The 26,038-nt window shown below is 34.6% G+C and overlaps 1 long non-coding RNA gene across 1 annotated transcript in view; it reads left to right on the top strand.

Moving 5' to 3' along the window:
* Positions 1-20,646, top strand: part of LOC116658280 — a 36,907-nt gene extending 16,261 nt beyond the window's left edge. The window contains exons 3-4 of the long non-coding RNA XR_004313589.1: positions 19,037-19,101; positions 20,587-20,646. This is a non-coding gene — a long non-coding RNA (uncharacterized LOC116658280). The remainder of the gene's footprint in view (positions 1-19,036; positions 19,102-20,586) is intronic.
* Positions 20,647-26,038: the final 5,392 nt, after the last annotated feature.

Below are 26,038 nucleotides of genomic sequence, written 5' to 3'. Positions count from 1 at the left end.
CATTAATTTGGGAAAGTTTCTGACTTATTAAACTTAGGTATCTTAGATTCCCAGTACATGACAGACACTAACATACAGGATGCATTCAATCATCATGATGATAATAATTATTATTGTTGTTGTTGTTGTTGTTATTAGTTACTAGCTGAGAAAGAGAAACCTTGAATCTATTTAGTAAAGCAAAGATAAATTAAGGTTATCTGGTGCTGGGAATAGAGAAAAAGAGAAGAGGAAGGAAGGAGTTTCATGAAGCAAAAATTCCCAGCTTTCTTCGCAAAATGTTTGGTGAGGGTAAGATGAAATTCAGAAAATAATAAGAATCTACATCAAACATCATTCTGTAAGAAAACCGGAGACAAATAATTTATAAAACAGAATAGTGACATGGTATATTTTACTCTGAATTGCCCCTCCTGTAGTAAGTACTATTGTATATTAGTATAGTAATCATGTTATATGGGGGCAAAAGGAAAACAATTGTATTTCTAAACTATAATTCTATAATTTTGTACAAATTACCTTATTGGACTTATTTAATACTATAAATTTTATATGATGTTCTATAAAATACGAGAATTACAGAATATTATAATGTAAAAAGAGCTATACCTAATTCAACTAACTATTAACATTTATAAGATTGTGAATAAATATTCTTTAGACTTGTATATCATAAATGTAACCTGCTGTGAGAGCAGGTTCTGAGTTTAAGTTATTCTTCACAGGACTGTTCAGGTTTATGAGTTGGTGAGTTTCTCATGCCTGGAAAGAACAGAGATAGCTGATAACTTACTGGGGTAATTATCAGGGAGATCTGTAACACACATAAGATTCTATGAGTCTTGGTAAATAGATGTAAGTGTATCAAACAAGCAGAATTTGCCTTGATCTAAAAATAATGTACATTTGATGTGAGTATTTTAAACCAAGGGATAATGAACAAAATCTTTGAGGAACACTCTATTATCTGTCTATTATCTATAGCTGAAGCATGTTGTATGTTATACCACCCAGTACAACCCAAGGCTTCTACCCTGCCTCTCCAGTGTTGTATCCAGGGAGTATCAGCCATACTTAATTACCTAACTTAAATTTAATTTGAAAGGTACATCTTTTGTATGAAATTATAGTACGCTTATGAATGTCAAATATTTAGAAATATTGATTGTTTCAAAACATCAGCCACCTGACAGCTTTCACTGGGTAATTAAGTTTTGACTTCAGTTTTATAGGTCTTTATCTGTAAAGGTGTTGCTTTTTGACAGCTCCTTTAATGGTTATGTGGAATGCAGCTGTTGAACACATAACTGAAACAGAGATATGGTATATAAATAACACACAGGATAACTTTCCAAAATGCAAATCACTGATATCCTACAGCTACCAAAGAATAAAAATCCTAGCAAGAAAGTCACACAGGAAGTTTCAGTAAGAAAATTTAAAAAACAGATTTGCTCTTTTTCTGTCTGTTTCTCTGTTAGTGATTTTCCAGACACAATATAGAGGTTCTGGTTTGAAATAGTCTTAGGCAGGGCTTCAGAGAAGTTTTTATTCCGTAAGAGCATACTATTTCCATTAAAGTACAGCACTGAGAGCTGAAAGATACGCCATTCTTTCAGGGAAGCAACACTCATAAATCCTAGTAACATAAGCAATTCTAAAATAAAATCAAATTGGAGCACAGAACCATTTGGGGGCTGTTTTTCACATATTTTTTTGTGAGTCAAAGATTTCCAAAGAAATAGGATTGCATTTTCAGTCTGCACAATATCTCAGACCAGTAACACCTGTTGTTGTTAACCTTTGCTTCCTCAAAGTGATGTGTGAGCATAAAGTTGTCTGAGTGACTCATTAGGGCACCCCCACAAGTTCTGTGATAACATAAGTAGACCAACTAACAAATGTCCATGTGAAAGAGTAATGAATGTCTCTTTGCCAAGCTTCTTAATCTCTGCAATTTTCAGACTCTGAAAATGGAATGTGATTTACAGTTCTACAAATTTTATTGCTTTGGATTTCCATTTTTCTCTAATCACAGCTGTGAAAAGAGACCTCAGAAGTCCCTTCTCAATTTTTATTTTAACCAAATAAATGAACATATAAATAAAATACAGCTAAATCCTTCATATGACTGGTGTCCCATAAGAGCAAAATGGTTGGCTTGGAATTAAAGAAAAATGTAATGTTTTTTGATATGTTGCAAGATGGATAATGAAAAGATTGTGCCAAATAATGTACGATGTGGTGAAAAAACCCAAAACTAGTATTTCCAGTATCAGCATTTTCCCTTGGGTTTTGTGTTGAGCCCAGAGAAATCCTTCAAGTATGCCTTGTAGTTTTTAAATGAAAAAAAAAAAGTGGAAGAAATGCGTTTCTTGGGCTTTCGATTTGGCAGTCTATTCATTTCTTTTAAATACCTGAAGCCTAGAGATTGCTGCAATCAACTGGGAAATGCTCTACCATTGGGGTTTCTTCACTTAGCAAGCACCATCTTCTTCCTCTACCTTCTGCAGAGTAAATATCGATACTATAGGAAATTAACCGAATTCCAGCACTGGAAATGAACAGAATGATTTGATACTTGTGACAGGTATTTTTGGAAGGAAAACATTTTTTATGGATTTTCATTGGACAGCAGACTAAAGTTTAAAGCTTGAAGAAAGAATTAGTTACTTTGGTTAGAGCATTCTGGCCTGGAAGAGTGACAGGAGGCTTGGCTTTCCCTCAACCTGTGGCAATGGGATGGTTTGTAATAGAAGGTTGCTGACCTCTTGAGTGGAAGTGTGAATAGTTTTCTTATCAGTTAGCCACATGGTAAACATTACGAAATTAGGAATATATAATTTCAGGAACTGGACTTTAAAGGCAGTATGACACATCTTAAACTGAACAACAAGCCTGATCTTAGCTATCTAAAAATTTATTCTAAATGAGCTATTTCTAATTTTTTGTATCATATGACCAAGTAGTTCCCTTCACGTTCATACAGTGACATTCAACAAAAAAATCCCAAAAGGTAAGTGTGAAGTAGATTTTAGTAAGATGCGTAAGTGCTTTGAATTATTTTCTTCTTACAGATGTTGTATAATAAAATAAATGTACATACAAGATGATACAATAGAGTACTTTTTAACATTAAGATTTGGAGCAATATATTACTGAGGCCCAAAATACTCTGAGGAATGTAATATATTTCTAAAATTATAATTAGAAGATAACCTAGATATAGAAAATTCAAGTATTCTTGCTTTGATTTACTATCTATTAGCTATGTCTTTAAACAATCCTTTTATGTTTTCCACTTTTTAGCTGACAAATATATACAATGTGTGAATATATTAAATGACCCTAAAGTTTCCTTTTATCTCTAAAATGTTCTGATTTTAAGTCAGTAAAAATAAAATATAACTTAACACACAAATATCCACTTCTGTCCACAACTCTTAAAGTTTATAAAGCACAGTTAAATACATGAAAACTCTCACAGAGATTACAGAAACCTATCAATACTACCACAGATTACCAGTAATAAAATTATCTATTTATTCTGCTCGACATTTGGTGGTATAGGAGGAATCCTGTAGTTCAGTCAGTAGACATGCTATAAATAATTATAAGCAGCGTACAGTGGAGACAGTAAACAGTGAGAGGAGAGGCAACCTAGTACAGAGATTAAAACACAGACTTTGGAGCTGTTCAAATCCTGTGTCTGCTATCTTCCAGCTCTGCGATCTTGATCAAGTTGCTATACTACACCAAAACTATTTCCTAAAAGGGGGATAATAATGAGGATTAAATGAGGTAATGTATTGCCTCACTCTTAGTAAATGTACAACGAATGGCAGCCATTGAGTTCAATCATGCTCTTAGATGTGTTATAGGAACCCAGAAATAAAAAAGCCAGTTGCTGCCTGGTGGAGTTCCAAGGAAATGTGATATTTGTGCTAGGTTTGAAAGATGAGAGAGAATTAACTGTATAAACTGGAGATAAGGGAAGGGCATTCCAAGGAGACGAAAAAATATGCACATAGTCGTTGAGAAGAAGCATGGAATAAGGGGATGCAAATGGTTTCCTGGCTGGAGAATGTGTGTGTGTGTGTGTGTGTGTGTGTGTGTGTGTGTGTGTGTGTATGTGTGTGTTAGTATGGGAAGAGAGAAATTGGAAATTGAGTAAAGCTGATGCTTAAGCATAGATGTAAAATGTTGTGAAATGCTTTGTGCGCAAAGGATTTAGAGTTTAATGCTTCAGCAAACAACAGTGAAACATCCAAGGTTTCTAAGTAGTAGCATAAACATAATATAAACAGACTTACTAATTTAGAAAAATCACATTCAAGGCAGTGTGGAAAATTGATGGATGGAAGTAAGACTGATAACAGAGACAGCACCAGTTAGGGTCATCCCAGGCAAAAGATGATGGAAGCCTAAAGCTAAGGAGAAACAGTGGAAATGAAAGGAAGAGACAGATTTAAGAGAAAGAACTGAACTTTGTGTATTAGGGTTCTCCAGAGAAACAGAACCAATAGTTAGTTCTGTTATAACTATATAATTTTGCGTGTGTGTGTGTGTGTGTGTGTGTGTGTTCATTTTAAGGAACTGGCTTAAGCAATTGTAGAGGCTGGCAGGCCTAAAATCTGCAGGGTAGACCAGCATGCTAGAAACCCAGGGACGAACTGATGCTGCAGTTCAAGTCCAAAGGCTATCTGCTGAGAAAATTGTCCCTTACTAGGGGGAGGTCATTCTTTTTGTTCTATTCAGGCCTTCAACTGATTGGATGAGCCCCGCCTACATTGTGGAGGACAGTCTGCTTTACAAAAAGTACACAAATTTAAATGTTAATCTCGTCCAAAAACACTATCACAGAAACACCCAAAATAATGTTTGACCATTTACTGGGCACAGTGGTTCAGCCAAGTTGACACGTAAAATTAACCACCACAAATATGTCATGAAGATTGATGGAAAGAACAAGAATGAGGAAAGCAAAAAGCTGAGGATGAATAGGTTTTCCCCTTGGTCCAAGGGGCATTATCAGAACTAAGAGTAAAAGAAGAGATAGACTGTGAATGGAAGGATGGTTGAATAATAAGTTTGATTGAATATACTGAAGTTGAAATAACTGTGAATAATCTACATGAGGATGTTTCTTAGAAGATTTGATGTATGGGTCTGAAGCTCAGGTGAGAAACCAAGGATCAGAATAAAGACTCAGAAATCACTGGACTGTTTGTTTGGGAGTATAGATGATTCATGAGGGTAGTGATTTTCAAACTGAAAGCTCTTAAGAATCATCCGTAAAGTATTTTTAAAAAACAGATGCTGGTCTCCACCCTGAAAACACTGACTCCAAATTCTGAGAGCAGAAGCCCAGGTACCTGTATTTAGAAAATCTCATAAATGATTCCGATATGCAGTCAAATTTAAAAGCCACTACCTTAAAGTTTGAGAACCACTGGCTTAAAATATACAACATGAAGCTAAATAAGATACCAAAGAAGAAGAATAAAATGCAGAGAATAGCACATTTTAAGGAGAACTGGTTAGGAGAACCCACAAAAAGAATCATCAGTAAGTCAGGCAGAGTAAAATTATAAGAGCTAGAGAAAAATAATCTTAAGGAGAGCTGGGTCAACAGTATCATATGGGGCAGAAATGTCAGTAAAGATAAAGAATGTAAAAAATAAAAGTTATTCAACTTGGTTTTCCTTGATTAAATCTCATTTGACCTACTGACAGCAAAGGAGTGTTCAAGTCTTAGGAGTAGGAAGCCCCATTTTTACTGCCTACTCCCACTTTACAGGTTCCCAGAGCTGAAAGCAGCTGTTCCACAAGGCGGCAGCTGGCCAGGACATTTTTTGTTCCACTGAGCTAGGAGACAAGACAGGCACAAAACAAGATACAGATTCAAAGAAAAAGACTAAATAAACTATATCGTAGACATCAGCCTGACCATTATGTTTAGAAACCAGCAGGATGACATGTAGAAGTCATTGTATATATCTTCCAGCTGGAAAATGTTTCTAACTAAGGAAAGGAGGCCAGAAGAATTTTCAAAAGAATTGTTGAGACTATGAGTTGTAAAGGGAATGTAACAAATCCTACCTCAATGTCACTACAACAAATGTCAAGTTTTATCTCACAAAAGCCCTATGTTCATCCATCTTAACTTATACCGAGACTTTGCATTAGAGCCAAGTTCTAAAAGAAGATGCTATAGAACCACAGCTAGAATATAATCAAAACATGTCTCTTCAAGCTTATGTCCATTGGACTAAATCTCTCGTAACAGCTAACTTAGAAAACACACCATTGTTCCTTCTTTGGGGGAACGATCATTCATAACATTTTGTCCTCACTCTGGCAGGCCGGTAGTGTACACAGCGCTTCAGTTGGGAAATTAGTGAGAATTCACTGGAACCAAATCTGGGCTCTAAAACACCAGGCTCTAACCAACTGAGGTAATCAGTATATTTGAAAATTACTGACAGAAAGCTAGGATATATGGTCTCTTAGACAAATTTTAACTTGCCAATTTAGGTACATATAAGTACACAGGTATATATAGTTAAGAAATATCTTGCTTGGAAAATGAGTGAGGAGAACTAATGCTATTTCTACCTTTTACTATAATTAATTATATTAGAAACATTTCCTGGGTTGGAAGATCAACTGAAACAAAATGACATAATAATACACAAGGAGAAAACTTAGCTATTTTTTTAAACTCAGAAGGATTCTCATAACTGCCATTATTTTCATTGGCTTAATCAAAACAAATAGTCCTGGAAAGCATTATCAGCCGATAATTTCTGTATTTCCCTCAGTCCAAAGCCTATTTCTTTCTAAATCAGTTCTTCTCCTATATGCTAGTTCTTCATCACTATATGCATAGTGATGAAGCTAATGCTTCGTGTGCAGCAGGATTTTAATCAAATAAACAACATTCAGGTTCCTATTTGAAAACCAGGATCTTGCCTCATATCCTATCTCATCCTCACGGCCCACAAGTGTGCCAGTCAAATACTACGTTCTCATGAAATTACTGAGAATAAGACTCATACCAATGGGTACACTCCAACACAAACGGTCTTATGTAACACTTAACTACCCTCAATTACAACCCACCAGGATGGCACTGAAGATTAAAACTGAAAGCTGAAGTGCACTTGGATATCCAACTCAATTTTTTTCAAATTCATAGATGCAGAATTGGAGAGTTGAAGCAGAGAAGTAACTTACTCAACGTCCCACTATCAGTGAGAAATAGAGCCAAGACTTCAACTTGGGTCTTCCTCCTGAGTACAGATATGTTCCTTTTTGTATTATGTCAAGATACTGCAATAATTTCTCTGAGCAATTTATAACTTGAGAGCTCCTCCATGTCTGACAAGTCCACACTGCCCTAACCAGTCTATATTTTTTCCTTTTTGCACCTTTCCTCAGCATCTATCTTTCCATTTTGTCCCTCTGGCAGCTCCATTCTCCATCTCTTCCATGTGACTTATTTGTTCCTTGGTGTGTCTGAACAGATTTATATCTCTATCCTGAACTTCAACCTTGAAGAAAAAGTATTTGGGCTGGTTATTGTCCCAAGGACAGATCAGATCTACAGGGGTCTAAATTAATCTGGATTTAAAGTTATCCTCAGGGTGGGTAACCCTAGTCCATAGGAAAAAGACATATTTTCTATCTTGGTCTTCATGTTATGAAATTCTTAGTGGTATGACAGAAAGATTTGGGAGAGCTGATAATTTACAGCAGATTTTATATATTTCACCATAGTCCAAACTAGAGAGTCATGTTATATTTAAACTGTTGCCATAAAAAATATTTGTTCATTTCTTTATATAAATGTGTATATTATGTGCTACCAGTTATTTGTATTGCTCTGTGATATATGCTCTTCTGATCCTGGAATGCTAAGGAAGGAAATATGAGATAAGCAGTTTCTCATCTCATAAATTTCAGGAAACGTTCATGTATATTACAGGTTTCTGTTGAGCTGCAAGTGACAGTAGAAACACATGCACATGTTATGATTCTCCCAGATAAAAAAATAAGCCAAACAATAATACATCTTTACAAGTGATTCAATTATAAAAGCTTTCTGTCAGTTTTACATTAACTAATCAGAAATATCCGAAGTGCTTCTGCTAAATCCTAATTCCAATTATTGAATAATTAAGACAAAGTATACTGAGGTTCTTGTCTTCACAGTATTTCATTTTGTTACTCAGAAAGGATAAGGGACCGATGAATAATGCTGAGGAACCCCTGTACAGCTGGCCTAAGACAAGAGATCAAATAAGGTGGTCCACAAGGTTCAAGAGTACTGAGATTTATATCATGTGTTTTTTGACAATTCCCTATCAATCTCATCATCATCAGTAGTGGGAAATCTCCAGAAAGAAAAGAGTAAATAGAAAACTAAAAGAAAAAAAATGTTTGTAAGAAACAATGGAAAATGTATTATTAGTTCTGTTTTCTGGTTTAATTGAGGATACAAGTGGGACAGACAAGTTTTGTCTTTTAATTGGAATATTTAATTCAGTGACATAGATTATTATCTTTCTTATATTTGGATTTATGTCTCCTATCTTACATTATATTTTCTGCTTGTCTCAACTTTTTACATTCTTTCTCTTCTATAGTAGCTCCTTTGGGATTAATCAAGATTTTGTTCTAAATTTTGTTCTCCCCCCTGTTAGTACTGATGTACACTCTTTACTCTTTAGTAGAGCTTTACCCTAGCAATGTGAATTCTTGACATATTAGGCCCTCATTTAAATGAGAAATTTTACCACTTTTCAAATAATATTATGACTCTCTCAACATTATGTAATTGTTTTAATTAATTCCACTCATCTGTATAATTAAATTGTTATAAGACATTATTTTTTTTAAAAAGAGTGCTAAGATATAAATAAATAAATAAATAATTTTTTAAAACAAGAGGATGGTCTTTACATTCAGTAAAATCCCACTTACAATATTTTTATTCACCTACTTGAACTCATTGTGGAAATGTTTCATGTGCAAATCCTTCATACTTTCTCTTATTAGATACCTGATGAAAGGAGGAAAATGGTACCAGCAAATAGAGGGCCTTATACCACCTGGAAAGCTGCCTTTTCATTGGCTGTGATTGATGGTGACAGTTCAAATCTATCTCAATCTCTCCCATCACATTCTTAATGCTAAAGAGCTGCTCATATGCTTCTTCAGCCCAGCTTCATTGGATTTATAGGTCTGCACACAGAGCAAGCAGGAAAAAACAGAAGGCTGGCAGCCTTGTATAAATGCAAAGGGTAGAGCTGCATACACCACGGCTAGCTTTAACAGGCACACAAAAATATTTCTTTTTCAGACAAGCAGTAGCACACATTGAGCAAGATAAACATACAGATAAAGAAGACTAGGCACAACTGGAATGTGCCAGGAAATGTATTAGGTGGCCGTCCAATGGTTTTCCATGGTCAAACTTAAAAGTAAGTACAATATATAATCAGTGGTGGCCTTCATCTCTGACTTTCTCTGGTGAAGTTTCATTGAAACTTGAGTCCACTCCCTGCATTCAAATACCTGCTTCTGAAACTAAGTTACCACTTAAATGAAAACATCAAAGAAGTATTATTAGTATGAGAGAGGGAAAAGACCCACTATGTCATCCAACTTCCTTGCCAGTAATAAATTCTACCCTCAATTCTCTTTTCTAAGAGTTGCTCTAGCCTTATTTCTAAAGCCTCAGAGATGGGCATCCATCCTCTCCCCAAGAGGATATTTATTTCACATTTTAATAAGTTCACAATTAGGAAACTTTTCCTGAGGGTCTGTCCAATTTTTCTTTGCTTAATTTCTTTCCTTGGCATTTAGTAATGGCTCAGAGTTCTGAAAATCATTCAAAGGCAGTTGATCTGGAAAAGTGTAGCTGTAAATGTTCATAATTTCTGTCAAATAGTGAGGGCTTTGGAGACTATGGTGGAAGTATGCCTATCATAAGCATCTGAAATCTTTTTGACCTCCTCTATGAATTCTACTTATATGTCTGCTTGATGACATATGATTTATATTACCATGAACTTGAGTCAGCAGAAATTACCTAAAATCTTCAGTGCCATAACTGTTTAGCTTAAAAAAATCAGCACAGGTCATAGAATACCACTAGGAAAAAGATCAGTTATTTGTAGCAAACTTCAGCAAGGTTGTGGTCCTAATTTTTTCCAATACAGTGGGCCAAGGCTGGTGAGAACATCAAAGGCTTGAGTCACCCAAAGGAATAATTTCCTCCTCAAAACAGCCTTAAATGCTCAATTCAGGGAAATAAAATTTGGTAATCTGATGAGAAAAATATATATATTTTGAAGAAGCAAGTAACTCATGCTCTACATTCTTTTATTTACAAAATTTTATCTCCTCAAACCCTTCATTTCTTCTGCTATGTAATAAATTAAAGGCAATAATAACAATAAAAACTCAAAGAAGAAAAGGCCATAATTTAAACAGAAAGCATTTCTGGTAATTCCTAAAGATATGAAAGTCTAGACTAAATTGCAAATCAAATTTTATATTTTGCATTTCTTTATGTTTATTTTTTGAAAATTAACAGACATTCAATAATAGAAAAGTTAGCCAGTATAATAAGCTATGGACTATCTTTATCTAGAGAGCCTACTCTTATTTTCCATATTAAGAATTCCTCTAATCAATGTGATTTGATATAAAATGTTTCCACCAAAACTCACGTTATTAATTTAAATGGTCCCTTGAAAGCAATTTAGGTACATAGAATAAATTTTAAAATAATTTTGAGTGCTTCTCAATATAAAACATGTAAAACAAAGTGGAAGTCTCATTAACTGTAGTATCAGGACCTGTAGGAGTTTTTTTTCCTAGTATATGATGAAGTCTATTTGTAACAACTTCAGATATTAAGAATTTGTCTTTACCCTTTTGCTGGACTTTGTTATTACTTTTTTGCTGTTTGTCAATGAGTTTTTTCTGGTCTTATGAAGTCCCTACAAATAAGGGGATTCATACCTGTGCAACGTCCCATGCTCCTAAGGATGCTAATATTCAAAAAGTATCAGGTTATACTGAAGTTGCTATTAAAAACGGCAGGTCACTGTGCAAACTAAAAAGAGGTTCTTTCCTGCAGCACAAACAGGAAACACTGCAAAAAGGTGCCCCCTCTGCAGATCAGTTAGACAAAATACCCTTCCCTTTCCTGTAGCCTAAAGGAGGTTCCTAGGCAAGACACAAGCATGGTAAGCAGAATGCTCCCTGGGTTTTAGCTCATCATTCCCACCTGGCTAAATGTCTCTATGCAGGACACAGGAGAAACAACCACATGTAGTGGCTCTGGATTCCACATGTATTGCCTAGGTTACCTGTCAATGTGATGATAGACAATAAAGAAATGCCCATCAAAGAACTCTAGTTCCTTTGTTCCTTAGATCTTGTTTTGTAAAAACAGTTCCACTGTGACTTGAAAAATGTGATATTTAAACTAAAATAATCAGGAACAATCTCTTCTCAGACGGGCATTCATCAACATGAAATACTGGAAAAAATTAAAAACTGGGAGTTCTGCAGATCTGGAATCCAAACTTTAACATTTACTCCTGGTGTCATACTGGTCAAATTACTTAAACTCTCTTAATCTTTCCTAATCCACATGATGGAGATAATAATGATTGACGGGAGGACTAAATGAAATACGAAATGCTTATTAAATAGTCCATAGAACAGTTATATACAGTATCTGGCTTTAATCCTACATAGAAAGAAAACAGGGATATATGGTAATCTGGCACAGTAAAATGGCTGTTCCTTTCATTAGAGCCTGATTTTGTATATGAGTCATTGTGTGGTTGCTATGGAAATCACTGAACAGTAAAGGTAATTACTTTAACAAATTCTTTTGTAGCATATTCACTGTAATATACTTCTGTATCTGAGTAGCCTGAGGTACGTGGTTCTTCTTGGAACATTCTCTAAGAGGTTTGTCCTAAAGTATTTGAATTTCTTCTCCCTTCTCCCCAACCCCCATATGGGATAAGATATTTATGAGTTAAAAAAATGAATTAGATAACCTCAGAGATTTACTGAAAAGACTAAACAAACCTTTTCTTTTCATGTGTATGTTTAACTCTGGCCAAACTGCCTAATACTTTGATTCTGTTTCTTACATTTTCCGCAGTACAGTTCAGTACTCTGTGACTTACCAGCCAATTCTGAACAGAGAACCTTATGCAGATGGGGTTGAGATGGATAAACATCATAGATAATGATTTTTGGAGGAAATCGGTCTAGTTGAATACACAGTACTAGATAGGCATTTGTATCTTCTTTTTATAATTTGGTTTTGCTGTTACATTTCTAAGACACTTGTTCTTTAAAATGGAGATTATGATATTAAATCTATATCCTCATTTCTAACCTTATCTATTGAATTTGTATTATATCTCAGCCATGCCAAAATATATCTTGAATCTGACCTCTATTGCTGGCACTCTATTTCAGAGAGACTTGAATTTGCTAGTCTCTCTACTTAGAAAGTACCCTCTCCACAATATCCCAAGACCATCTCCCACAGTTCTCTTATACCTTTCCTCAAACATGTTTATCTGTAAACTTTTTTGACCACCCTCTATAAAACAATACCCAGGCCAAATCAATCCCGTTTACTCTTACTGGCTTTATTTTTCTTCAAGGAATTTATCACACAATTTATCCTATATGGAATTTATACCTCACATTTATATTTATTTATTAGTTTATTGTAAACAACCCTTTCTCAAAGATTATGTGTTCCAGGAGACCAGAAAGTTTGTCTTGCTTATTATTCTATGAGACAACATGCATAGTAGTCATCCAATAAAATACCCGTTGAATTAATAAATAAACAAACCAATAAAATCAGATTAAAATAAATTGGCTGTTGAGAATTTGAACTGAAGTGACTTATATATAGTGGAAACTTCAAAAATGACATCTATCAATAATTATCCATACATATTATCATATTTAACTCTCAGAAATCCCCGTGAGGTGAAACATATTAGTCCCATTTTGCAGATAAGAAAACTGAGGCTCAAGAAAACTTGGAAATTAGCTCGATTCCAGAGCCAGTACACATTTGAATAAGGAATCCATTGTAGGTCTTTCAACTCCTTCCACTGTCTCCCATAAACAATATGAGTATTATAAGCAGAGTTTAACTGACTTCATGTATTCAGATAGTTACACTAAACAAAAAAATCTTGGCACAGAATTAAGTTAGTAGCTTGTGGAATATGATAGGGATAAAGACTCAGAAAAACTACATGTCAGATTCTGGCTCAAGCAATAAACCCAGGTTATGACCCTGAATACACTCTTCACCTCTCAACTTCAACATTTGCCTCTATAAACTGATTATTTTAAAACTTGCATAGTACACAGGGGGAGATGAATGATTAATGGTTACTGCCTGCAAAAAGAATTATCTAAGTGCTAAATAATATTATCATTACTAACAGGCTTGGAATTCTAGTTCAGAACATTTGGCCACTTACTCAAACCTTATCTAAACTATCCTAGAGGCTTGAGTCTTTAAAACTGGCCTTTTTAAAGCTTGCTCACTGCTTATAGGCTAAAGTGATTTATATGGAAGAGAGTTTATCCTGTAAATCTTATGAGATTTTCAAATTTCTGCTTTTAAAGTTATTCCTTTTTCAAGAGGAAGTGAACAAGTATTTATTAGGAAAGCAAAAACAACCTGCTGGAGAAGGGATTCCTTCAGAGCTTGCCATTTGGTCTCAGCATCCTGTGGCGGATGCTACTAATTTTCTGAATCTGTGGTTGAGACAAATTTCACAATGGCAGTGGGATTCCTGAATATTTCCTGCCCATAGGAATTCAAAATCTAGATATAGCAAGAAAAGAACCACTGACTGGAAAATGGGTCATTAGAAAAATCCAATATAGCCATTCAGTAACTTTCCTTGATAAGAATTTTAGATGATTCACTGTGGTATCAGTTTCAGTGCTCTTTTTCTCAATACTTAAATATTACTCTGACAATTTTATATCATATATGCCACGTATATTATTTACTTAGATAGGTATTAATTGCTTAATGGATGACAAGGACTTTGTTAGAATTAGAAATATAAAAATACATACTCACTAACATTATAAAAAATGCTAACAAAAGTAAATACAGAAGCTTGGGAAAAGGCCCTAATTTAAACTAAGGATATAACCCCTATGGCATTTGAGAAACACATAACATAGTGGTCAAAGCAATAGACTTGAGGCAAATTGGCTGGTTACGTTCCAGCTCTGCCACTTACGAGCTCTGTGACTTTGGGCAAGTTATTTAACTCCTCCGAGCCTTGTTTCTTCATTGTAAATTGGATATGTTAATGGAAGCTACCTCATTAGACTGTTGTGAAGATTAAATTGGTTAATATGTATAAAGCATTTAGAAGTTACCTGGCAGAAAATATATAATTACTAGCTGTTGTTGTTATTCCAAATATAATAGTCTTTCCCTGGTACTAACACATAATCCAGTATTTTAGTCAAATCTAAGCTGTAATAACTGACAATGTTAAGGTGTTCTTGATGTAATCGGGCACTATTTATGAGTTTCATAAACTCATAAATTACTAGCTGAATGAACTTGGACAAGTTACTTAGCCTCTCTGTATTTCTATTTCCTCAATTGCAAACAGGGGATAGTATGTGTACTACTGATGACAGGATTAAAATAATTAATAAAAATAAAGCACTGAGAAAAGAGCCTGGTGCATTGAGTTAATCAGTAAATATTAGTTATTATTATTATCGCTAATGTCAGAAAATACACTATGATCAAAGGAAAGAGGCCAGAGTTCCTATGAGTAATTAACAACAAAGTTCATCATACATCATTTTAAAGTACAAAATGCCTCCTCTAAGATGAACCTAGTTATTAGTAAGAAATAATCAATTAAAAATAAATGCTTTCAGGTCTACCACTGAGACAGTAAAAAAAAAAAAAACACACACACATATATATATATATATAGCAACTGACAGCTGCTGAAAACTATGATCTTTTTGGAGCACTGTTGGATACGCTCCTGTGAGTAGACATCAATCTTTAGAATGTACATAGTACCTACCAACTAGCCTGAAGCCCTTAACAAGCTGGGACATGGAATGATATAAAGCAGTGACAAGGAAAAGAAAAACAAAATAAGAAGCGGAAGGGAAGAGAATGCACAACTCTGCTAAGTTTCACAACCTGGCCAATAGCCTATTTAAATCTTAAGAGCTACACTTGAAGTTGCTGATTCTTGTTTAAACAGTTAACTCTAAGTTCCAAGGAAGGCAGAGAGTCCAATGTCTACCAATATCATAACTTACATGAGTCTTCTATAATAAACATCAAATATGTTTGGGGAAGATCATTTTGATTACATACAAGGTGTAACAAAATCCTCCTCATTTTCTCACAAATAGAGTTATTTTTATGTACAGCTCTGGAGGTAAAAGAATCATCACTTCCTACATCAGCATGTATAAAAGCAATGATTGTTTATAGTCCCTCTCTCCTGTTCTATCTAAACTCACGAAATTCTCTCAACATATACTGCTCCCAATGTACACTGGCCTACCTCCAGCTCATTCCTAAGAGGAGATAGTATTTCCAGGTCTGTGCACACTGAGTATATTCAGAGATTTCACCCTTGTTAAGGCCACAATGATAGGAAATTTCCTACCATTACACCAAACAAACCAGCCTTTATTTACTCAGTATGCTTGATGTTAGCCCTCTCATGCTGGAATGGACATTCCAGGGGTGGCCTGGCTCAGAATCTAACGAATAGTTTCTGTGGGACAGCACAAATTCTGCAAAATTGTGTGCGGTTTCCCCTTAAAAATTGCTATTAAAAGCCTTACCAATGGTTTGGAGAATCCCAGAGATGTTGGCAAGGAATTTCTCTACTAGTACAAATCGTGTAAATACGTCTTAGAATTGTTTTGAATAATAAACTCAAACTGGTTTATATTTTGTTGCATTTACACTGGTTAAAAAAATAAATAAGGTTTTCAAGCCTTCTTTATTGTTACACAGTCAACAAAGGTTATGACAAAACTGCTTTAGATTCAGACAAAACGGAAATTGTGTATATCCTATGTCTAGGAAAGCCTGTAAAATTTCATGAGCGAAGCAGCAACTCATCCTTGATCTGCTTCTCTTCTCCTTGAACTACAACTGCTTAGAAGAAAACAGAACAGCAGTTATAGAATCTGCTTCTGTGTTGAAGAAAGCTGTGGGAGTTGTCACAAAAACTGCTGAAGAACATGTATATTTATATTTATATTTTTTACTTTGCTGATTCCTCAATTTCTTCCAACTTCCAGTTCAAAGTAAACTACTACTAAAAAAAAAAAAAAAAAAGAAACACTGTATTCCTGGCTAAATATTTTTCTCTACTCCCAAGATCATTTTATTAGTGGTAAACCACATTTTACTGCTCAATAAAATAATCGGACAGCCACTTGGTGACTAAATGAAATCAGTTAGAAAAAACCTAGTAGATGTGTGGAAAATATTCAAGATCGTGTTTAAAAGAGAATAATTAGTGTTTCCTAATAATAGAACAGTTCTTTGAAAAAGAAATGAAATACATTATTTTGAAAATGTTTCTTTAAAATATTTAAATACAAGCTACTGCTGTGGAAGAGACCAAATTAAAGGATTACGGTTTACAAGGATTCAATGCAAAAACCACCTAGCTAAACAGCTGCATATAAATTGAACTTTTGGAGGTTGAATATTTAAATGCATGATATCTATACAGAACTCTTTTATAAAAATAAAGATCCTTCCTTGTTATTGTCATTTTCCTTGACAATTTTCTGTCAGAATTTTTAAAACAAGGTACACCTATGATATAAAAATAAGAAAAATGGGTGGGAAAAGCCATGTAACCTGTCAATTAAGTGATTATGAGGGCTTTCCAAAAGTGAAAATGGCTGGAAAAATATCTTTGAACTTTTACCTCACAGAATGTTTCATCTCATTTCACAAAAGGCATTTTAAGGTTGTTGTGGTCTTGCAACTATGGGCAGCTTCAAATTCCACCTGATAGTCCCCAAACTACTTTCTTCCTAATGGCAGGCCTAATGGAACAGTCTTAGAAAGTGATTGCTGAACCTGCTAATGTTGAATCTCTTGCAAATAAGGGATATATCAGTTGTTATCCCATAGCTGCAAAGAGAAGTTAATGTAGAGTATTTTGAGTAAGGACTTAGTACAACTGCATTAAAAAATAAGCCAGCCTCATGGTTAGTATATGGAAAACAACTACAATGCGCTTTTCAACACTGGCAATGTTATTGTTACCTAGACCTTTTTCAAGTAGAGACAGAATGTACCTTCCTTCCAAGAAGGGATCATAAAAGTGAAACAGGAACAAAGAAATGAGAAACACTGCATCTTTCTCAGGGTACAGCTCTTATAAGGTTCTGCACACAAGGTTATTTAATCACTTCAAATGTCTATAGCAGTACTTCCCTTCCTCTCAGCAATTTGGACCAGAAAGACTGTAACAGTAATTGCAATATGAGTCACAGGATGTACTTTAGGTCAAGACAGCACTTAAGGAAGGCCAAGTCAATAGTATTTCAAATTGTGGAAGTTTGGGGGATTTTTCTTTTCCCTTTTGTTTTTTGTTTGTTTGCTTTCATTTTTTAAAGTATTGATTTTATGTTTTGGCCTAAAGTTCTTCATGTTCCTAGAATTGAGGCTTGCATTAATATATATAGTTGGTGGTGGTGTTGGTGTTCTTGCAGTTGCTTTTAAATTTTAGAGAATTCTATTATGTGTGGATGGATAATATTGCCTAGTCTTTTCCCGATCCAAGGTCCTGATTTAAAGTTATCCTGATCTGAATTTCAAGATAAAAAATATTTCCAACTAGAGCACATTTAAGTAACTGTGACCACACATTTTCTTTCATGGAATAAAATATATTCAGCAGTCTGAAGTTATTTAAATTATATTTCTAGAGATTGTTTTATTAGTCTTAATTTGAAATCAGAATTCCTGAGATTGGAGTTTTTTTTTTTAATTCTTCTGACTGATCACAGAAAATGTATAGCGAACATTCATGGCAATTGTCAGGACATATATTACGGTTAGAGACAAGTGCTGATAAGATACACTGTTGGCACTAGAGGCAACTTCGCGGGTTGGAGAGAGGGAAGAAGATAACCACTGTGTCTGGCAACGTCTCTTTTAATTTCCAAGATACTTATCACCATGATGAGATCTGTAAACAGACATGTTAACTTAAAATCAGTACATAATGTGCTAAATTCTTTACACTCTTTGCTGTAGGAAGCAGGGGCAGGGAGGGAAAGGAAGGAGAGTATATCACGGATATAGGGAGTGTGATGAAAAGGAAGTACTTTCCTCAGGCCGTCGCTACACCAAGATGTTTTACTTTCCCTAAACTATCTGGTCTTGTTTCCTTGGAAGGGCTTGGGCCTGGGGCAGTGGGATAGAGTGTAACCAGAACACATATGAACCTGGAATTCTCCTAAGTGCACTTAATAAATATTATTGCTATTGGGGTAGATGGCCTATTACTTTGTTTTTCAACATCTCACTTTTGGTGAAACTGGGTAAATTGGAATGTACAGAATGATAAGTAAATTTGCACAGATTACAATGTAGTAAATTTTGTTCTATTTTTAGGGAAAATAAGGTATTTTTACAGAGTACTGAGTGGAAATCTAGGGTATGTTATAAAATCTAATGATACAATATGGATTAGAGAGTAATAATGCATAGTCCCTATCTTAAAAAACTCTGTGTTACTAGTTAGTTGAAACTTTATGGTGGGTAGAATCAAAAGTTGTATTTGAATAAGGAATGACCAACGACTATGGTTTAGTCCCCCATAAATGAGAAAATAAAATTGGTCTGCCAGTATTTGTTAATCATAATTGACTGCTAAACTATATCTGTCAATTTTGTTCCTTATGTTTCAAGACATGCAGAAGGCAGTGTGCCTTGAAGGTTGCACCGTATAGAAGAAATATTCTTTCAGAAATGAAGTAAGTAAGCTGAAGTAAACCCACTGAATTTCTCCCCACCCTTCCCCTAAACTATGCTCAGTCTTCTAATCTCCAGAATTTTCCTTATCTCATTCTGAAAAATAAACTGTCTTTAATTTTTATGAATCCAAAATAAAATGAATACTGACCTTTGTTCCAAGTGAAATATGAATTTCAGTTGCTGCTTTTGGTTTTATTCAGCCCTTCTGGAGGCAAGAAAAAGTCTATTTTTCTAATGATGTTCATTTGTTCATACTCTCACTCATAGAATCATTGAGGGAACCCATTATCTTCAAGAAAATTCGAAGTTAACAGATATCGTATTCAAGTTTTTCCAATCACCTTAATTCACTGATTATAATCCTTCCCTGAGCATCTCACCACAGGAGTCTGCCTTAGTTCCTCTTGGTCCCATTTAAAACAGGAAGAACCTGCTCATAATATTGGCCCAACTACAGTAATGCTGGGAATTTACTCATTATTATTAATATTTCATTTAATCGGCCTTAAAAAAAATCCTTCTCTAAAAGATCATTTTCCTTACAAGGAACAATGCAAACTTTCTTTTTTAAAATTAATACAAATTCAAAATAGAAAATTTGGCAAAGAATAGTTAAAATTTAAAAAAAAAAACCAAAGTACTCTACCTCGAGACAAATTTTTAATTTGTATATTTTGATGTATTTTTAGAGAAAAAAATAAAAATATTGAATACAAAATGGGCAACATACAATTTTGCATCTTTCATTTTTAGATAATACATTATTTTCTTTTCTATGTTTTTAAATATTCTTATTAATATAATTTTTAAATGAATACAAAATTACATTGCTTAGCTGAGGTATATTTTGAATAAAATTTTGATTATTTTATTTTTCCATTTTATTATTAAATATATTTGAGATGCATTTTGTTGTATAGTGAAGAGAGGATCTAGTTTCAAAAAACATTTCCAATCATTTTCTTTTGAATAACATATTCTTTCTCATTGGTTTTATATGCTTTCCTTAGCTTTGTAACTGATATCCTCAGATCTGTTCTTATTCTTCTTTAATCTATGATGATAACAGAGTGATCTTTTTAAAGCCCACATTTGATTATATTATTACATTGTCTGAGCAATGCATGGGATATGAGGCAGACTGCAAGAAGAGGTGGATTTTGAGTGAAAATAAACCAGTTTACTGGTTTTGAAAATTTGGGTTACTCATTAGATTTCCAGCTTAAGAAGAAGACAGACAACACGTAATAGAAAAGAACAAATCTGACACCATATGGATCTGTCCCTTTGACTTTAACCTTGTGCTCTGTTTCCTAGGCCTAGTCTTGCTGATACTGTACCTTTTGTAAAAGAAGGCTGTCTATAGCCTGAAATATATAGGATAGCCTATTCTCAAGGCTCTAACCTTTAAGGATATTAACACTTTTTCATCCATATAGAGATAATAAATTGTATAATAGAAAATAACATTTGTTTTGTTGGAGGTTTACAGGGACACATGACCTGACCCATGTGGACAGCTGCAAGAACAATGGATTTCAAGAACAAAGAAATCCTACACCAAGAAGTTTGCAACAACCAACCACATCCCTTCCCCTTTTTAGTATAAAAGGAGCCTGAATTCTGACTTGGGGAAGATGGATCTCCCAGACATTAGTCTGCCATCTTCTCGTTTTGCTGGCTTTCTGAATAAAGTTTCTATCTCTTGCACCAACACTTCATCTGATTTACTGGCCTATTGAGTTTGGACTTGTAACAGATTGAAGGCCAATGAGGAAAGTGCTTCATAAAGGAGAAGGTATCAACTATGGCTGCCAATAGGTAAAGCATGAGAAGGTCCCAGAATTGACCCTTGGATTTAGCAATCCCGTGATTGGTGACCTTAGCATTAGTTGTTTTGCCAGAGTGATAAACTGAAACTTTGACTGGAGTAGGCTTAAGAAAGAATGTGAAAGATTGAGAAAATGAGTATATAAAACCCTTCCAAAGACTATTGCTGTAAAAGTAAGCAAATAAACGGGGTGGTGGCTTGAAGAAGCTATTGGGACTAAATAATTTCTTTTGAAGATGGAAAATATGGTATATTTGTATTCAGATGAGAATAACTCAATGTAGAGGGGAAATTAGGATGCAGAAAATTAGCATAAGAAATGGGAACATTGTTGGGAAAGGGACCTAATAGGTGAGAGAAGTTAGGATCTATTATACAAGTGGGAGGTTAGACTTAAATGAAAGCAGTAATAGATTCTATACTGTAAGAGGAGGGAGGCAGAGCATACTCATATGCAGTTTGGTGTGAAGAAGTGGAGAATCCCTCCTGATTATATCAATTTTATTTTTCAGTCAAATGTGAATCGAAGTTAGCTGAAAGTGAGGATGGTAATACTCTATTGGAGGTTTGAGAAGAAATGTGTAAAATGATCCTCAGGCCAATGAGAAGAATGAAAAGACCAGGACAGGAAGGTAGCTCTATGAGCAGCCCAATTCTATACCACAAATGTAAAATGAAGCCAGTCAGTATGATTTTGCATTTTATACTAATTATTCTATTCTGTTACACTGGTGTATTAATGGAGTAGGCAGAGTTAGAATTAACAAGGGTCTGGATTTTGCCATGAAAATGTTACAAAGTTTAGGAAAGTCAGGAGTTCATAATATAGAAGGGGAGATTATAATGATTAAAACAGGAATATAAGCTGAGTAAGAAGGAACATGATTACCTGTGGAGGGAAGTGAAAATGCGATAAGGTCTATGAAGTGTAGATTGCTGGGGAGCCTGAGAATTGTGCCTATGAGTATTAGAGGGAGTGACCTAGAGCAAGGCAGGAAGCAGTCAGAGAGTGAGAGTTCCAAATCACAGGTCACAGAAGTGGTGTGGGTTAGGTAATTTCACGTCATCATTTACACATATTGAACTGGATGGCTGATAAGAAACCAAGAGGCCAGTGTGTGAAAAGTTATCATCTATGTGATAATTGCAATTTCCAACAATCAAGAATAATCAGAGGAGTAATACTAAAAGGAATGATAGTAAGCCAGGAACTAAAATTCTCAAGGAGTGGGGGAGTAGTGATCTAGAGATCTATTAATATCATCTGAACTGTGTCTTTGAAAAGATTGTTTAGTTTTCTTTCTTAGCTATGCCTATAATTTTTTGTTGGTTCCTGTCTCTTTCCTCAATCTCCACCAACTTATCATTTCACATCTTTGTTACTCTCCAGTTAATTCAAGAGGAGTTTCTTATGTTTGTTTTCCACCCTGCTAACTCCCTGTACTGCGATGCAGGCTTTTTTATTTCCTTAAGTGGAAATGTTAATTCTGTTATTCTTGAAATGTTAAACTTTATCAATTCTTTTCATTTTCTTTACATTTTCATTTGAACTGGTTATCTGATTATAGTTTTCCATTCTTACTTTTTAGAGTCCAAGTCCTCTCATACCATACTGAAAATGCAGAAAGGTTTCTGAAATGTTTTACTATTTTTTTCCCAAAGATATACTTCCCCCTGGAATCTTTGAATGATGCTATTTTTTTCCTTTCTACTGTAGGATTTCGTCATAAGTTCTGGGTAAGTTTTTTTCATCAACTTTTCCTCACATGAGGACACAGTTCCTTAGGTACAGTTTTACCAGCAGGACAGGTGTGAGAATTACCCTTGACTGCATTTGGTAGCCAAATGAGTCTGTCTCATTGAATATTACTCAAATTGTCTTCACATTAGCTGGATCAAAGGCTGATATGTTTTGCTCCAGTTGCTGATTTATGAAGTTTTCTTAATAGGTACATGAAAAAAATGCTCAGCATCATTAGCCATTAGGAAATATAATTTTAAAAAGTGAGATACCACCCTACACTCACTTAGATGGCTATAATAAAAAAGACATGAACAAGTGTTCATGAGGATATAGAGGAATCAGAACACTCATACACTGCTGGTAGGGAAGTAGAATGAAGCCACTTTGACTTTTGATAATTTGACTATAAGGTGTTTCAGTAAGGATCTCTTTGAATTTATCCTGCCTGGAGTTCTTAGAGCTCTAGTACGTGTAAATTTATGTATTTCATCACATAAGAGATGTTTTTGACCAATATTTTTTTCAAACATTCTTTCTTCTCCTTTCTCTCCTTTACCCCCAGGACTCCAATTATACACAGGTTGGTCCATTTGATGCCATCCCATAAATCTCAGACTTCATTATTTTTTCTTCATTGTCATTCTTTTCTCTTTTGGCTCCTCAGACTGGATAATCCAAATTGACCTATCCTCATTTCATTAATTCTTTCTTTCTGCTGAAATCAACTGTTGCAATCCTCTAGTGAATTTTTCATTTCAGTTATAGCATATTTAGGCTCCAGATGCCTATTTGGCTCTTTTTTCAAAAAAAAAATAATAATTTCTACCTTTTTACTAATATTTTCTACTTGATGAAGTATTATTCTCCTGGCTTCCTTTCATTCTTTGTCCATATTTTCATTTAGTGCTTTAAGCATATTTAAAATACTTCATCTAAAGATCTGTCTAGTAAGTTCAATACCCAGGGTACTTGTAAAGTTTCTATGAATGTCTTTTTTTTTTTTTTCTGTGAATAGGCCGTATTTTCTTCTTTCTTTGCATGTCTTGTAATTATTTTGTTAAAAACTGGAAATTTTGAGTTTTATAATGTGACTGCTCTGGATATCAGATTATTCTCATTCCCCAGGGTTGTAGCTGCTTGTTGTGGGTCATTTTTTTTGTTTTAGTGACTTTTCTAAATTATTTCTGTAAAGCCTATATTCTTCGTCATGTGTGACCACTGAAATCCTCAGTTTACACTTGGGCTCTGTTTTGGGATACACTTTTAACTCTTAGCCAGACTGTTAAGAACTCTACCTTAGCCTTCACTTGTGCTTGTGTGGAGCCTGAAGGTGAGCCAGAGGTAAAGGATTAAGGTTCTCTTAGACTTCTTCTGAGAATATGTCCAGTCCTGGGCATGTACACTGCCTCCTTTATTATCTGACACAAGCAGGAGCCTTTCAAAGCTCTTATTCCCCCACATACATCCTTTCTCAACCTCATGCCTCCTAGACGTTTTGGTCTCTCCATTGCTTGTCTTGACTACAAACCCAAGGGTGCCATGGCTAATGCTTTTTCTTTTATATGTTTTCTGCAAAGACCACCAAAGAAGCCACCCTAGACCTGGAAAAAACTCCAAATCAGGCAAAACAATGGCAAGCCCTTGCACTAGTCCTTCAAGGATCTGCCAAACAGGTTGAAATCCATAGCCACAAGTCTTTGAGAATAAGGTCTACATTGCTCCCTCTGGCACCAGAAACCCACACCAGGATTTCTGGCTGCCATTATCATAGCTACTGCTAATCTGGGAGTGGGGACAATGAGCAGCAACTTAAAATGCCAGAGCACTCTCTTATTGTAATGCAGCAATGCCTTTCATCATTAAGCTTTCCCCTGGTTATGGCAAGTTTTTGAGAGGACTGCAGAGTTCTAAACAAGTTAATTCTAATTATTTTTACCAGCTTATCAGTTGCTTATATGGAGGTATAAAGCTCTGTAACTGCCTAATCTGCCTAATCAGTGATGCCACCACTTTAGTGCCACCACTTTTGAGAAGTTTGATCTTCCTTTGAAAAAGCTTAACATGTTATTATATGACCCAGCAATTCCAATTCTAGTTATATACCTAAGAAAATTGAAAGCATAGTGCTACACAAAAACTTGTACACAAATGTTCATAGCAGCATCATTCAAAATAGCACCCTCTTCAATGTCCATCAACTAATGAAATGAATAAACAAATGTGGTATATCGATATAGGGAATACTATTCAATCACAAAAAGGAATAAAGTACTGATATATGCTAAACCACAAGTGAACTTTGAAAACATTGTGCTAAATGAAAGAAGTGAGACACAAAAGGACATACATTGTATGATTCCATTTGTATGAAATATCCACAATAGGCAAATTCATAGAGACACAAAGTAGATTAGTGGCTGCCAGAGGCTGGTGGGGAGGAGGTATGGAGAGTGACTGATAATGAGTATGGAGTTTCATTTATGGGTGATGAAAATGTTCTGAAAGTAAATAATAGCAATGGTTGCAAAAGTTTGTAAATATACCAAAAACCTCTGAATTATATACTTTAAAATAGTGAATTTTATGGTATGTGATTATATCTCAATTAACCTTTTTCTTATAAAGCAGGAATGTCTTATATAAATTATTTCTTCTCCTAGATGTATTAGAGTGCTCTTTGATAGCATAAGTAAGTGGAATTTATATGTTCCAAGGTACCTCCTGATTGGTAGTACTTACTTATAAGGAATATATTCCCAAGATATATTTTCATAGTGGAGCTACTTTTTTTCAGGAACCCACAACATTTCTTACGCACAAGTTGATAATATCCTAAAATATGTGCCCCAGTTCAAATATATGGAATTAGATAAAGTATAAATACTAAAACAAATGACTCAACTAAACTAATCAAAATGTTTATATAAACCAAGCTAAAGAAGCTGCTGCTATGATAACATTGGTGTTTTTATACTTTTGAAATCTTTTACTTGATAATGGACTTGCCATAATATATTTTGACACAGGATTTTTTATACTACATATTAGCATGTCATCTTTACGTTTAACATTAAAAACACTAAAATTTTTCCCTATCACATAAAAATTAAACTATTTACTATATGGCTCATTAAATCACCAGAAAACAGACTGAAATACTAGAAGTGTTCAGTCCCAGTATTTTAAACATACTAATTCCACTTTGTGCCAAAGAAAATTCATACTTTACACAGAATCTCTAACAAAGATTTCAACACCTTTCTAACCTCTCTTTCATAAGGAGAAAATAAAATAAAAATGAAGATATTATTTGCCATACTTGAATGTGAACACTTGGATTTTTTTCTGAGTCTAGAAAGGA

This window comes from Camelus ferus, chromosome 2 (assembly GCF_009834535.1).
Source record: "Camelus ferus isolate YT-003-E chromosome 2, BCGSAC_Cfer_1.0, whole genome shotgun sequence".
Lineage (NCBI taxonomy): Eukaryota > Metazoa > Chordata > Mammalia > Artiodactyla > Camelidae > Camelus > Camelus ferus.
Note: the sequence above shows the minus strand (reverse complement) of the source record. Positions and strands in the feature narration are given on the sequence as shown.